General features: G+C 36.4%; 1 protein-coding gene across 1 annotated transcript in view; it reads left to right on the forward strand.

The window, feature by feature from the left end:
- The first annotated feature begins 507 nt into the window (after positions 1-507).
- MEGF10 (multiple EGF like domains 10) overlaps positions 508-15,765 on the forward strand; it is a 102,097-nt gene continuing 86,839 nt past the window's right edge. Inside the window, exon 1 of the mRNA XM_081942285.1 lies at positions 508-525. The gene's annotated coding sequence lies outside the window, so the exon portion shown is untranslated. The remainder of the gene's footprint in view (positions 526-15,765) is intronic.

Consider the following 15,765-nt stretch of genomic DNA (forward strand, 5'->3'; position numbering starts at 1 on the left):
GCTCTTGGGCGTCCGGCACCTTTTTCCTACCCCGGACCAGGATTCTGCAAGCTTCCACTCACTCCTCACAAATCGTCTCTGGGCCGGAGCTTCGCCGCTCCAAGTTTGCTGCTAACCACTTTTGCGTGTTACTGGCCGGTCCGGCTGGGGGGCTGAAGAGCGCCTTGCAGCGAATCCCCGAGAAGAAGCGCTTCCCAGGCACAAAGGCAGCAGGAGGCGCTGCTTGGCGCTTCTGAGGCGATCCATCCCCCCCGCGCCCCCCAGTCCTCCGCGCCTTGTCCCGCAGAGCGGACGCAGAAGAACTCCGTGGGACGGGAGCAGCTTAGCAGTTTCGTCTTCGGAGCGTCGCCGTTTTTTTTTCCTCGTTTTTTTGACTGGGGCCAACTTGAGAGACTTCGCGGTCTTCAGCTCGGACGACCCAGAGCAAACGATGGCGCTTTCCAAGGAAGCGCGGTAGGAAGTCTGCGGGCACGGCTGAAGACCTTCGCGGAGAGAGCCCAACGCCCCGACAGCTCAGCTTAAAAGGTGAGGCATGTAAGAGCGGGAGAGGCAGGTGCCTTATTTCGGGGATGCGATTTGTCGAGGACTTTTTCGGGCGGGGAGAGAGGTTGGGGGCCTTCGAGGAATTCACGGTGGGGAGGTGGCGATTTAGTTCGCCCTGTTAAGAGTTCGTAAAGTCATCGGGTGTAAAATAATGTATAGATAACCTAAGAGATCTATACTTCAAAAACGAAGGATGTCTGGGCAGACCGGTACGCAGGCACGTTAGAGAACTTAAAACTGTTCAGGTGATTGTGGGATGCCCCGGGTATGTCTGGATGGAGGGAGCGGGGGTTGGTTGGACTGTACACGCGAAATCTCTGTTGGGTGAACGTGCGGAGGGAAGGCTTCAGAAAAGGCTCTGGACAACTAACACCCCCTCCCCTTCGGGTTTTCTGAGACTGATTTGCTGCGTGTTGCAGGGAGTGATGGGGAGTCACACATACCTACATACACCTGTGCCATTGTTGTGTAAAATTGCGATCTTCCAAGCATGGAAATGGAATTGTCTTTTGGCGTGATGTTTTTGGAGATGGAGATGGACCAGGGAAGGATATCTTTGTAAGTCCAAAATGCCCATATGATTCTAGGGCTTGTCAAACTTTTCAGCTTTCAATTTCCAAACGTTAGGGGTGCTGAAAAGTTGGGACATGCCTTGAGGATTGTAAAGATATTTTGGTTACTTTAATATTATTTAGATGTGCTTGGTAAGCAACTACATGAATATCATAACTTGTTAGCATTTTGTTTGTTTCATTTGATTCATCATGAAGTAGGTTTTGCCCATCAAAGCTGGTCCCCTAAATAACCCCAAATAATGGCTGTGATTACTCTTTCAGCTATTCTAAGGTTAACTTGCCCACATTTTACCAATTTATCTCTGGCTTTTCAATTTTCACTATCTTCTTATGAGAGACTTTTCTTAATATAACTCTGTTTTGAGAGAGAGAAAAAAATGAGGCACTGTAGTACCTTTCCTTTTATGCCCCACTTCAGAAGTTAATGTGGGGTTGTTGTTTTTTTCAATTCAGTAAGAATTTTATTTTCCAGAAAAGTTGGGTTGGCACCCTTTGTTTCATTAATAATTTGTCATTTGATTAGTTAAATGCAGAGTTTTTTCATCATTCAACCATGAAATTTAAACTAAACAATGTCCACCAATCTGTTTTTTAATTAAGTTACCACTATCACTACTTTGAATATGTGAAGTGACTCTAAAGGACAATGCAGCAAATGAAATCTGTTGTTGTTGTTAGTTGCGAAGTCATGTCTGACCCATCGTGACCCCATGGACTACGCTCCTCCAGGGCTTCCTGTCCTTCCTATCCTCTACCATCCTCTGGAGTCCATTTAAGCCTACTGCTTCGGTGACTCCATCCAACCATCTCATACTCTGTCGTTCCCTTCTTCTTTTGCCCTCAATCTTTCCCAGCATTAGGCTCTTCTCCAGTAAGTCTGTACAGTGGTTTTTTTCTTCTTCTGAGTGATGGTACAGTGTCTTGTTTACAAAGCTGCCCTTTTTGTGATCCGTATGGACAACAAAAATAGCAAGGATAGACTGACTGATAGAATGTCTTGTTTTACAAATTAAGGACTAGCTGTTTGTAATTTGATTCTCCCCAACAAGAACTTGGCAGGCTCACTAGTCTTCAAACACTTGACCAGTATCAATAAACCAGTTAATTAGATTTGATGGTTTGACATTCCATAGCACTTTCCCATCCTGCCATAAAAGAGAATCTTTTGTAGGACTCGGATTTGCGCAGTTACAAAAGCCTCTAGTGTTGTTTACTTGTCTCAGACATGATTAAGTACTGTAGTATTTGCTGTATTATATCTGTTAATGGCTTCTATTCCGCAATCTTCAGGTACAAGGAGTATTAGCAGAAGTGCATTGTAACAACAGAATGTTTAGAGAAATTTCTTGGGTGACTGAAATAGGCCAATAATTTATGAGTGAGCTCAAATGGTGACTATTAGTTGGGTGGGAGAAATAGTGAAGATACAGCAGAAAAATGCTTGGCTAAAAATTCAGTTCGCAATGTAATGTTTTATTGCAGCTCTGATAGCTATAGCTAATAACACAAACAGGATAAATAAACAACAGTTCACAAGCATTGCATTCAAAATGGGTATAATTGAATGTTCTCTGATTCGCCTTTCTCACTGATGCATGTACAAAAAGAGAGGATGCATCTTGTTTTCTTAAATTGTGATGTGTGGATAACATCAGTAACGAACTACAGGAAATAATTTCTTGGCTATTTTTGAGAGGAGGAAGACCAGTGATCCCATCTATCGGGACACTAGAGTAACAGCAGAGTTACTTTTTGCTCTAGTAAGTAAATGAGATGATAATGAGGCCTTCCTGAGCATAGAGAAATTCACAGAAAGAAATAAAATAATAAAACAAAAGTAATCCTTTTATTTCCCTCGATATGGAAATTCTTACTAATGATAAGCAGCATTGTTTTCATATTTCATTGATTATCCATTTCATTCACTTGCCTGAATGAAGTCTTTCAACTTTTGTTGGCATTCAAAATATTCAACAAGTTAAAATTACATGGTGGACTTTGAAGCCAATGAAACTATAATAATAAAGTTTAGGATATCCATTAACTTAAGGTATGATATTTTATTAGTGGTTGAATAGTTTGATATGATTCTACCATGTAGTGGAATTTTTAAGAGAAACACCAAAAACATATTGATTATTTTATCTGATCCTGACTGTCATTTTTATTCCTTTTTTCTGAAACCCTTCAAGAAATACTACTATGCTCTGTGATAGTTTTAACAGGATTAAAGTTAATAGGTTTTGTGCACAGTATACTTTGTCTTGATTTTTTTTAATGCTTGCACTTTTTTGTCATACTTTTAATTTTTATAATACTTGTTAGGCAAAAAAATAGAATTTAAATATTTTAAATTGTATCAATTGTCTTTAGATATATTACATTGCCTCTAGTGGGACATCCTTCAAGCACACTTGATTTCTCAGTTTTCTAACTTACTTTCCTTCTGCGTTTGAATTGTAGGGTTTTTATCTGTTGGTTTTATCTGTTTTGTATCAGTCATTTTACCATCATTTATTTACTCCTTTGTGTTCTATATTTTTAGCTTATAAAAGAATCAAGGTCATTGGGTGGTTAACAAATATATGAAATAGATAAAATACAATTTCACTCCTTTTCTTTTTCAATTTCAAAACGACCAAGAGTGCTTATTTCCTCAATATTGGTTAAGCTGGATACAAGACTAAGGTAGCTCTTGGAAAGTAAATGTTTAGCAGTTTAGAAGCTTTTACAGATCTGTAAAAGTGGAAGTTTTCTAACCAGCTAAGCCACTGTTTTGTACTTCAAAAGAATGTGCCCATTGATTGAGCTCCATATGTGATGCAAGGCTGAAACTGAAAACTGGCTTCAGACTTCATTTTTCTCTGTAAACATTCCTGAATACCCAGTAACACTATTCAAAATGAGAGCATACATAATTAACAATGTGTGTTCTTCATGATGTGCATGCAGTATGGGATGTAAGGAAACGGGCTTAGCACAACAGTAAAGTGAGTAACTAGCATGCTGCTGAATAGTTTATTTACATTTTTTTTAGGGCCAAGTTAAGAATGGCAGTCAACTATAATGGAGAACCTTGATCATTGAATAATGAATATATTACAGGGCATATTTATGCACTGTGTGAATTTAAAAATATGTACACTTTTTGACATGTATTCCAGCTTGCTCTTAAAAAATAATACTTGATTTTGCATTTTTTTAACATGCTAAATATTAACATTATTTGATAAACACACACACAATGATTGGAATTTTAGTGCTGTTTGTTTCAACGTTATAGATAAGAAAAAGAAAATTACATTCCTTTGTGCAGTGGAAAGGCAGTAAGGCAAGAAAATAAATGTTCATTACATTTTCAACTTCAATGTCTATGCTGTTGAAGGAAAAATAACTACTTTATACTGATCAATGTTAGAAATCACTTTAAACCGCTTAATCTGAAAAAGGTTGTTATGAAAATATTTTATGGATAGATGAGCATTTAATGTGCTGGCCATGTGACTTTTTTTTTTTTAGCTAAGCCAAACAATGTAGCTTGATTTTTAAAATAAGATGTATTAATTGGTTTCAAAATACAGTGGAACAGTTTCAAGAAAAATGAAATAAATCTTCTAAGAACTCCAGAAGCCTATAAAGCTTGACCCCAATTGCAAATGAACTGTTCCATCTTGAAATTATTCAAATAGGGAATTATAATCAATTAGACCAAAGTCAGTATGGTTATACCAAGAGAGTCAAAGTTTAATGCAAGCATCAGATATTCTATATAGAAAACAATGCCAGTAAAGGATTAGCTCTGGACAGTAGTGGGGTCTGGATCCCGTTGCAACTGGTACAATGCAACGGGGCTCAGCATCCCCCACATGCATGCGTGCAGCACACACATGCACATGCGTTCTTACCTTCACGATGCCTCCATGATGTCTCCGCGATGCCTCTACGACGCCTCCGCGATGCTCCAGCTGCTCGGCGGAGTGTTGCCAGGTGCCGTATGCTCTGTGCGCATGCACGGAAGTGCCAAAGAGCTCAAATACAGGTAAAGAGCTCCTGGCAGGAACCGGTACGCCCGTACCAGGGCATACCACCTGCAACCCACCACTGGCCCAGGAGCATAGTCAAAGTAAAAGCAGAGATTCAAATTGTAAGTAAGCAAACCAGTCAAAGTTTGAAGCATTAGGACATGAGGTCAAGCAGTTCTTGTTTTTAACAGCTTTTTCTTTTATGTAATAAAAAGACTTAGCTCATCTTTATTAATTGATAATGATGCTCAAGTCTCATTGCTTATAGTTAAATATAATTATTGTATCTAGATAATATGATTTTAAAGAAACCTGGTGCTCCTGCACAGTACTGTTATTTAGTCTTCAATGTAAGGAGGAAGTCATTTACATGGGCTTGGACCTACAAACTGGATTGTAGGATAGGAAGACCAGAAGGATTACTACGGTCTTCCAGACTACCTTTTAGGGCTTAATTCCTTAAATGAAAGGAATAATCTCCTTACTCAGATGATGCAGAGAAATTGAGTTGGTACTACCAGTTTAATGAAAGCACACCACTCTAAATGTCCTAATGAGCATCCCAGTGTCTTTTCTTCCAAACCTTCCCAGACACAATAAAAGGTATTTATTACTAGAAGTTAACCCTGAGTCTCTTCATTCGAAATTTTATCTTAACTGTTTTTATGAATGAGTACATTTATAAGGAACGCAACTCTTCATTGAACTCAAGTAAATGTTTTTTTTTTTTCCATTTTGCACAAAATGAATATACTGAATGACCTATGTTATTTCTAAAGGGAAGATCCCAAAGTTCTTTTTACTGTGATTTATAGTTCCTATAATTGAAATACCTACAGTACCAAGTGATGGTTAAACCAAGAGGAGTTTTAAAGGCAAATCCACTCCTGAATTTAACTTGAATTATACAATATTTTGATAAACATATCATGCACCATGTTGGCACAGTAGTTAGAATGCAGTATTGCAGGCTAACTCTATCCACAGTCTGGAGTTCAGTGCTGACTGGCTGAAGGTTCACTCAGCTTTCCATCTTCTGAGATTGGTAACATTGTTGGGGGAATATTCTGACTCTGGAAACTGCCCAGAAAGTGTTGTAAAGCTTTAGGGCAGTATTGGTGAACTTTTTCAGCACCGAGTGTTGAAATGGGAGTGTGCATGCGCATGTTAGTGCCAAAAACCAGAAGAGCAGCTTTCTGGCATGCATGTGCATGCCGAGAAGCTGGGAGTCCGGTTTCCCGCCTGCACATGTGCACCGGTCACCTGGTCTTCCAGTTTCTGGCATGAATGCATAGGCGGAGACCAGCTGGCTGGCATGTATTCTTGCACAGAAAACCAGAAGCTTAGCTTCCCGGTGCGTGCATGCACGCTGGGGAACTACTCTTCTGGTTTCCGGTGCTCCCCCATGTGCGAAGACGAGCTGGACAGTGCACATGTGTGTGCCAGAATCCAGAAGAGCAACAGGCAACAACTGACGTGCCTGGAAAGATGGCTCTGCATGCCACTTCCGGCACATGTGCCATAGGTTTGCCATCACAGCATTAGGGGGCTGTATATAAGTCTATGTGTTATTGCTATTTTTATTTGCATACTACAACAGAAGTAGTAGACTGAGTTCATCACAGCAAATAGTACTTAATAACTTCCTACATATTACCAACCTGGTTTTAATATATCAATTGTCAAGGTTAAAATTCTGACCTTTTAGCTGTTATTAAAGATTTTGAACATTTTGGACAGCAATACCATTAGGCAAGGTCTTATGCAGCAAATTCTGGAAAATTCTAAGTGCTCCTCCTGTATCTCAATATTGCCTTCAGACATATGGAAGCAAGTAAGGAAAAGACTTTCAAGTAGCTTTTAGAATATGAAATTTCTTTTTAAAAAAAAATATTTCACTGCAATGAATCCTAATGACATTCTACCTAACCAGTACAGGCTCTGGACAATTCATCATGTTATTTCCCCAAAGTGTGCATCTTTGTTTTGCTTCCAACAACAAAATATCATGGAATGCTTCTGCATCTAACTATACATATTCTAAATTTAACATATTAGAAGTATTTTATATACATGTCATAAACATGCAATGGAGGACATACTGTACATCCTTAAGAAGTTTTGTCTTTTCCTCCTTAAAATCCACATCATTGCATAAAGAGATGCAAGTACATTGCAATATTTTCACAAGATTGTATGTATGTATGTATGTATGTATGTATGTATGTATGTATGTATTTGTGTTACAACCCCTGGTATGCCCAAATATGGGAGGGAGCTCACTACTCCCCCTTTCTGTCCTTCGGCTCATTATAGAGGGTCATCCAGGCAGAAAACCATATTTTTATTTTTAATGTTGCCTTTTTATATTTGTATATATATAATGCATGCATACATACACACATATGCACACACACACATACTATACATTCTCAGCTGCAAACACATCTCAATCTATTGGTTGAAAGCCAGTAAAAACATTTTAATTAAAGATTGCCCTTTTTGTTTTGACTTTTTTTCATCAACATCCTGTAAGGCAGATCACAGGATGAAGGCAGTTCAATCTGCTTACTCATTTTTATTGTCATTTGGTCTTCTAACATGATGGGGTTTACATATGTTGAGTTCTTTCATTCAGCAGTGAGGCAACTGGTGATTGTGAACTACGCTGAAGAATTCAGTGATCTTTAGAGACAACTGCTCTGTAGGAAACCCTTAGATATATATCACACTTATATTAAATTATGCTGTGATATTAATTCCTTGAAAATAATCCTGACACCAGAACATTGGTATAATAAGACTATTATATAATTAAAAATAAGTAACTCATGCCTCTAAATTTTGATGTAACAGACAGTATTAAACTACTTAATCAGTTTAACAGCTCTGCAACTCTGGAAAGCTGGTAATTTAAAGGAAAGCATCTTTTCCATTTTAAACCTTATGTAACAATAATGATAACAATGCTATTCATGTGACAGCTAGACAAAGAAACCATTATACATGTTGAACTGCAGTTTTAGTCTGCTTAAATTCAAGGAAAACTTGGCAGAATTAAGGTTAGAAAATATCTAGGATCATTCACTTTTCCTTGAAAACAGCTGTAACTTTTCAGCTAGAATCTGCTTGGCTTTATTTCTTTTACAGTTCTTTTGTACTAATTGCTTTGTTTTGCAAATATAAAAGTACAGCATTTTTTTATTTTAGAATGAAGGAACATTCTAAAATTGACAACACAGGTGGTCATTCCCCTCCTTCCCCAAGCTACTCTTCCAATCCCAGTTAATTATAGGTAAGAAACTGTCATTTCTTTCATTTCTCCTTGTATTTCATACTACAGAACGACCTCCCCCTATATCCACAAAATCACATTTTATTTTATTTTCATTCAAATTATCCATTTAAGAGACCATCTATGGCCATTAAAAAGATATCAGTTGCCAATGAAACCAGGTAATTGTATGTCAGCTTTAATTAAATTATCAGTTTTAATTTATTACTAAAGTTACTATTCTAAGATCATTCCATAAGTAGAGACAATAAATTATATTTAAATGTTATGATTCTCATTTAAATGTTTTAATTTGATACCATCTTCATTGGCTGAATATTTTAAACTAGATAACAGTGATTTTTTTTTCAATCTGGAAGCAAAGGTGCTTTTTCTGGAGGCAACTGGACTTGTTTTTCTTTGAAGACATTTCTGCAATTAGTCTGCAATTTTTTTTCCTCTGGAAATCAATTCCCACTCCCACACAATTCAAAGGATGTTCATCCCAAATTGTATGGCCAAAAGTCTGTAGAGGTTTTCAGTTATCCAGGTCATGATTGTCCCAAAGGTGCTTTTTATGGAAGCAACTAATTTGTCTCATGTTAATTACTGCTTCTCTGGATGTTAATTGTTGGAAAATATATGTTCTGGTCTTTTTGTTTCTTTTCTAACATTTTTATTTTCTATTTTGAATGATGTGTAAATGTGGTTTATGCCCATGTGTCTATTGATGGCTGATTTATCTGAATACCAAGCTTCTAGCATCTCATAGTCTGTTCATTGTGTTAACCGTTTGTCTGACTTAATTTTTAATTACAATTGTCATAAAATATAATAATAAATGTCAAGTGCCGGAGAAATCAGGAGATTCAGGCAGTTCAAATGAGTGTAAAGATTTATTGCAGCTTAAGCTCTCTAAAAGAATTTGACCAACTAACCATCAAACAAATTTAGCGGGAGATAAGATAGACATTCAGGGTGGGCTAATCTTAGAACTCTTGCAGGCGTGCAGGGACTTGTGACTTATGACACATTTGACCCCTCCTTCCGGCTCAGTCTAGTCATCTCCTACAATAAATAAAATATCATAACATGCAATTATGCAGTATTTCAATTTTATTATTTCAATCTAGAAATAATATACCATCTAAATAACAAACTATTTTGTACTAACAGCATACCTAAAACAATAACTAGTAGTTACAGATCTGTAATAATTCAATAGAATCCGTAGGATTTGTTTGTAAAACATAACTTTCTGATTATGTTTAGCACTAAGCAAGGAAGAAGCTGAAGAAACAATTAACACATCTATGCCTAATCCAGAAATTGAATTTGTCTATTACTGACAATATACAGTAATATATTCTTTCTTCCAACTACATCAAGCCTTCTAGGAAAAGTGACGACACAGCTGAATCGGTTAAGTTAATTAAGGCTAGACAGACTGTTACTATTTGTAGATAGCAATTTTGACAAGAAGAACCTTCATTAAAATATAAAAATAATCATTTGGGATTTTCAGCCATACCAGACATGGTGGGTGGGAAAGGGAGTAATATACCATATGCCGTTCAAAAATACTTTCCTAAATTATGCCTGGAAGGCTTGCATGAGCTCTCAGTGAAGTATATCTTAAACTGCAGTGCATTATTTTAGCAGAATTTAATTACTGTATCTTTGTCCAAAAAAGTTACAATTTCTAGATTAAATAATCAATATTAATGCATGGAGTTTTGGTGACCCCTGAGTTTGGTGATTGGCTTTGCAGGTGTTTTATTACCTGACTAGATGTTGTTATCTAGTTGGGTAATGAAACATTTGCAAGGAAACAACCTAGCTTAGGAGCATGAAGGACTCTGTAGATCAACCCCAAGTTACATACGTATATTATCTTCTATTGCAATATTAATATGTTTTAAAATAAGAAAAATCAAAATTTAGGATTTTCTAATGTAGCACAGAGAAACTGAAGAATTGTAATTCAAATAATCATGACAGTTATTTTCTAGTTTTAATAATGCCGCTTTTATAATACATCAATTAAATATAGGAACCCCCCCCTCTCTCACACACACACACTTAGGGCAAAGAATCCTGGCAAAATTATCATCAGGAATCAGAATCCCTGATCAAGCATCCTGTTTGTTAGGATGCTGATGATAAGTTCACAGTATCCATAGTTAAATCTACCTAGCCCACCAGAGCAGGAAGATAAGGTATGTTACTGATCCCAACTGTTAGGAAAGTACATTTAGTGCAGTGGTTCCCAATCTTTTTTTGGCCATGCCCCACCTAAGCATCTCTAAAATCCTGATGCCCCCCCCCCCCCGGTGACATATAATTCTTACTTTACTCAAAAAGTGAACTCTATTCACTTGGAGGAAGGCTAAAGGGCCATTAACTTGGTTTAAACAAGGTTTAAATTGCCCCCATTAAAAATCAAATTGCCCCCCCATGGAACGTGGGCCCCACATTGGGAACCACGGATCTAGTGGGATCAGTGGTGGGTTATGGATCCCATTGCAACTGGTACGGTGCAATGCGACCCGGCGTCCACCACATGAACACGTGCATAGCATGTGCATGTGTTCTTTCTGTACCTCCTGTGACGCTCCGCGATGCCTCCGCAATGCTCCAGCTGCTCGGCAGAGTGTCGCGCAGGTGCCACATGCTCTGTGCACATGCACGGAAGTGCCGAAGAGCTGAAATACAGGTAAGGAGGGCGGGCAGGTGGGCTCTCTGGAGCACCATACCAAAATGGTACCCAGGGCGTACCGCCTGCAACCCACCATTGAGTGGGATCCTTCTGTATGATGGTTCCCTCCCTTTTTGGAATATCATTCTTCTGGAGATAAGAATAGTCTCAACTTTGACACTTTTTTAGAAGGCCCTAAAGACATGCTTCTGTCAGTGGATCTGGGGACTCCATAGTAACAGAACTAATCATGCTTGTTGCCAGGAGAATGGGTGGTGGGTCAGTAGGGTATATGGGATTTTTATATTGTGTAATTTTAATGTTGTAAGCTGCCTGGAGGCAGTGTGCGAGTTGGGTGGCAATATACAGTACATGCATTTAATAAACAATTTAATAATTAAGTAGGACAAGATAGCAGAACTCTAGCTTTAGCCTATAAGGACAACTGCAAGGGCTACTATGACAAATCAAATTCCAAATGAATTTAGGTATAGGAAGTTATTTCAAATTGTGCATTTTGTATAATATGCTTGATGAAAAAACAGGTGAAAAAATGGACAGATGTCATAGAAGTGATTTCAAAGAATAAGGAGAAAAAAGAGTAATGCCTGATATTCAGATAGAAAAGGGGAAATAACTTGTTTTTAACCAGTTATATAAATTTTCAAACCTTGCATTTCCTAAGCATTGTTTTTTTGCGTCCGTATTTTATTGTCCTGGTGATTAGTTGTTTCATTTGACAACTTTCTAATGCTGTAATTATTCAAATAATTCTACACCATCTTAAATCCTGTTTGGATGATGGATAAACTAATTTAGAATAAACTAACTTCCTTGAATTTTTATTTGCACTTTTTTTTAAAAAAGAAAAGAAAGCAAAGAATTTGGTTATTACAGTACTTAGTGAGAATATATTTAACAAAGAAAGTAAGGAATTATGTTATTAAAAGCTTTACCAGGAGACTTTATTGTCTGTGATTCCAGTTTCAGACCTGAAGAATAATTCTGCAGCAATGGTAATAAATATGCAAGCACTAGGTACAGGCCTAGGGATTAGTGAGCTTGATCTTTTACCTTCTTTTGGTTAAATTGAAAGTATCTAGCAAAAGGCTGTTGGCTGTATAAACTCACATGTAGCAGATCAGTTTCATTTGCTTGTCATTAACCAAGTGCTTAAGGACAGATGCATGTACAGGCAGTCCTCGACTTACGACCACATTTGAGCCCAAAATTTTCCTTGCTAAGCAAGACAGTTGTTAAATGAATCGTGCTCTATTTCACAGCCTTTTTGTTAAGTGAATCAATGAAGTTGTTAAGTGAATCATGTGGTTATTAAGCGAATCTGGCTTCCTCCTTTGACTTTGCTTGCTAGAAGCACTCCAGGAAGGTTGCAAATGGCAAACCCAGGACCCTGGCATGCTGCAACCCTTGCAAATACATGCTGGTTGCTAAGCACCCAAAGTTTGATCACATGACTCTGGGGAAGCTGCAGCAGACATTAAATGTGAAAAGTGGTCATAAGTCACTTTTTTCAGTGCTGTTGTAACTTTGAATGGTCATTAAACGAATGACCTATATTTTTAAATGGTACATTTGGATTAAAATGAATCAGAATTGATTTTCCAATTCAGTACGATAAGACTGGTTTAGACTGGCTAATGTTCTGTCTAGGTAGTTAATCATGCCCTGTGGTTAAAATCTGAAATTGAAATATTTGGTGCCATTGGTTGAAAAAGTGTAATATATAAATACACAAGCTTGAATTGTTTTCATCTCAAACTGATTTCTATCACACCAAAAAGAATATTTATATCAGCCCTAAACTCTTGTCAGAGAAATCCTGTTCAATTTGTGAGGAAAGTTGTTTAACTGAATGCAACTGGAAAATATAATGTACCGGTAAGTATTTTCTTCCTGCATATGCCCATACACATTGTATCTGGAAAGGCCTGTTTGTGTGCCAAGGAGAGAAAAATAAAATCTCTCTGGGCAGCAATGAATGTAGTCTTTGCTCTTAAATATATTAACATCTAAATTGTTTGGATTTATTCTATAGTAAGCATACATAAGATACTTTTCCAAAGTGGAATAATAACTAAAAAACGATTGATAGTTCAGTCCTTGTTTAAAGGACTTGCTTATTAATAAGCTGCACTGATGTAGCCATTACTGATTTCGCTATTAGAAAATGCTTTATTTGTATGGTTAGGGATAGCTTACTTCGTGAAAATGGAAAGAAAAATACCTTGTTTACTCTAGTATTTCCCTAACATAATTTACTATGATTTTTTCCTCTGACAAGAGGTTTTCATAATTTGGTTTCATTAATTTTCATGTTTCTTTTAATTTATAAAAATAATTTTAAAAAATGTTTAAATTTATTTATTTATTTATTACATTTATGCATTATTTAAAAATAATGAAATAGGTTAGTTGATTTATATCAGCAAAATTCTGATATCCAATTCTGAAGATAAAGAATTAATTTCATTAATAAAAGATGCTTTGTTAGTTAATTATTTTTAATTAAAATAATATAAGGAGGTTTTTTTTGGTACAAGGAAGTGAGTTGTTCCTGTTGAAAACACATTTGCTTGAGAGATTTCCCTCCACATATTGTTTTCTATTCCCTTTGCCGTTTTGTTTTTTTAAATCACATCTTTTTCATTCTTTCAATACTGTTGAAAAAATGTAAGTTCATGCAGTTTTGCCTTGTAAATTTAATCCCTCTGAAGAACATATTAGAAGGCAAAATTTACCAGTGTCGGAAGAGTTTGGTCTGTAATCTCACTATTTAGCCTAGTTTTATATTTTAAAAAAGTTTTACGGCGGCTTTAATCCATGCCACATGCAGATGACCCGAGCAAAAACCAACTGTAAGACAGAAGCCTTGTTGTATATGCATTGAACAGTTGCTCAAAATTTGATGCACCAGCTGTGGTTTGACCAGTTTGGAAGTTAAGGGAAACTTGATCTTTTAATCTTTATTTCAGCAGACAGACTACAACTGTTTCCAAAATGTACCTGTCAGTTAAACTTAGTACAAAATTTGAACAGAGGGCTTTATTTACATATGAATATTTTTTAAAAGATAGGAAAAGTTAATAAAGAAGACACAGGTTTTCCCCCCTTCATCATTTTATTTGTACTCTTCGTTATAAGTTTGCATACAATAAAAAAATAAGAAAGTTAAAAATTATTATGATTTGGGTGAAATGCTGTCATATTTTTTCCATTGATTTCTCTGTATTCTGCTTGATGTAGCTGAGCTAAAACGACTTAGTTAAAACAAAGATCATTGATATTGGCTTCTGAAAATAAAAGATTAGGATAATCAGTAACAAAAAATACCAAATAACCAGTGTACACAAGTATTTTATAACAGACTAATTTTAAAAACTAATAGAAGATATTGTGAGACAAACTATCAATTCCAGTTGGATGTACAGTCTACTTATGTATCTGCTTATTTTTTTTGGCACACACCAATAAATTATTGTAAATTACTTCACAACTCATGTTGCAACTGAACTGTAGAACATTCTTAATTTTTACTATGGAGAATACATGTTTAATAAAGTGGCTCATTAAGTTAATATTTCACTAAAACTTTGTTTATTTAATGCAGTATCTCAGTAGTTAATTAGGTCATACTAGAAACAATATTTTTTGTAAAATATATGCAAACTCAATATATTTATCAATATTTATCAATATCAGTACTATCTACTTTCTAAAGGAAAACATAGTCAGATTTAATGTATTCAAATATTTTGTAAGGATCACTGTTTGAAAACTGAAATTCCTTTTTGCTTATGTTAATAAAAATATACTCACATTGTTGCTCACAGCAAGGAATTAACTTCTGAATTTCCTATCAAAAGATTAATGGAGAAGATGCCAGTCTTGGGTCATTCAATGTAAAGTGGACAGTACTTCCTAAACTTTCTTCTTTTCTTGTTTCTCAATGCAAGGAAGTGCCTCCTCAGTTCAAATTTATAGTATCTTCACAAAGATTTTGATTTTTAAAAAACATTTATTATCTAATTCACCAGTTTCTTTTATATTTTTCCTATTATAATTAATGCTAGCACAGATTTAACAACAGCAACAGTTTGAAATTACAACAGCACATAACAACAAGACTTAAGACTGGTCCACACAGTTGCATCCACAACAGTGTATCCAGATTCTAACAGATTAACAGAGTTGGAAGGGACCGTGCATGTCATCTAGTCCAACCCCCTGCAGGCGCTTGGCAACTGGCAAATGGTTGCAGAGGCCCATGGTTGCATGATTGCCATTTGTGATTTTACTGCCAGCCTCTGACAAACAAAAGTAATGAAGATTCTGGCAGGAGGTCACAAATGGTGCTCATGTAACATTGCACTGAAGAACTATGCAGGGTTTGCGTAACCACTGCCGCAACTATCTTTGTAAGTTGGTGCAGTCATGTGATATCCTGATTTTTGACTCTGTTGCTTAGTGATGATGTTGTCAGTCCTAATTATCATTGTTAAATAAGGAATAGCTGCATTTCTTGATTGCACTGAAATGTTGTCATCACATAATTTAATATTGAGTTATTCTATCACTCAATGCTAATACGAGTATGGCCTGAATAGTAGTTATTGGGTGTCTTTATTTTATACA

The sequence above is a fragment of the Natrix helvetica genome, assembly GCF_964273705.1.
Source record: "Natrix helvetica genome assembly, chromosome: 2".
Classification (NCBI taxonomy): domain Eukaryota; kingdom Metazoa; phylum Chordata; class Lepidosauria; order Squamata; family Natricidae; genus Natrix; species Natrix helvetica.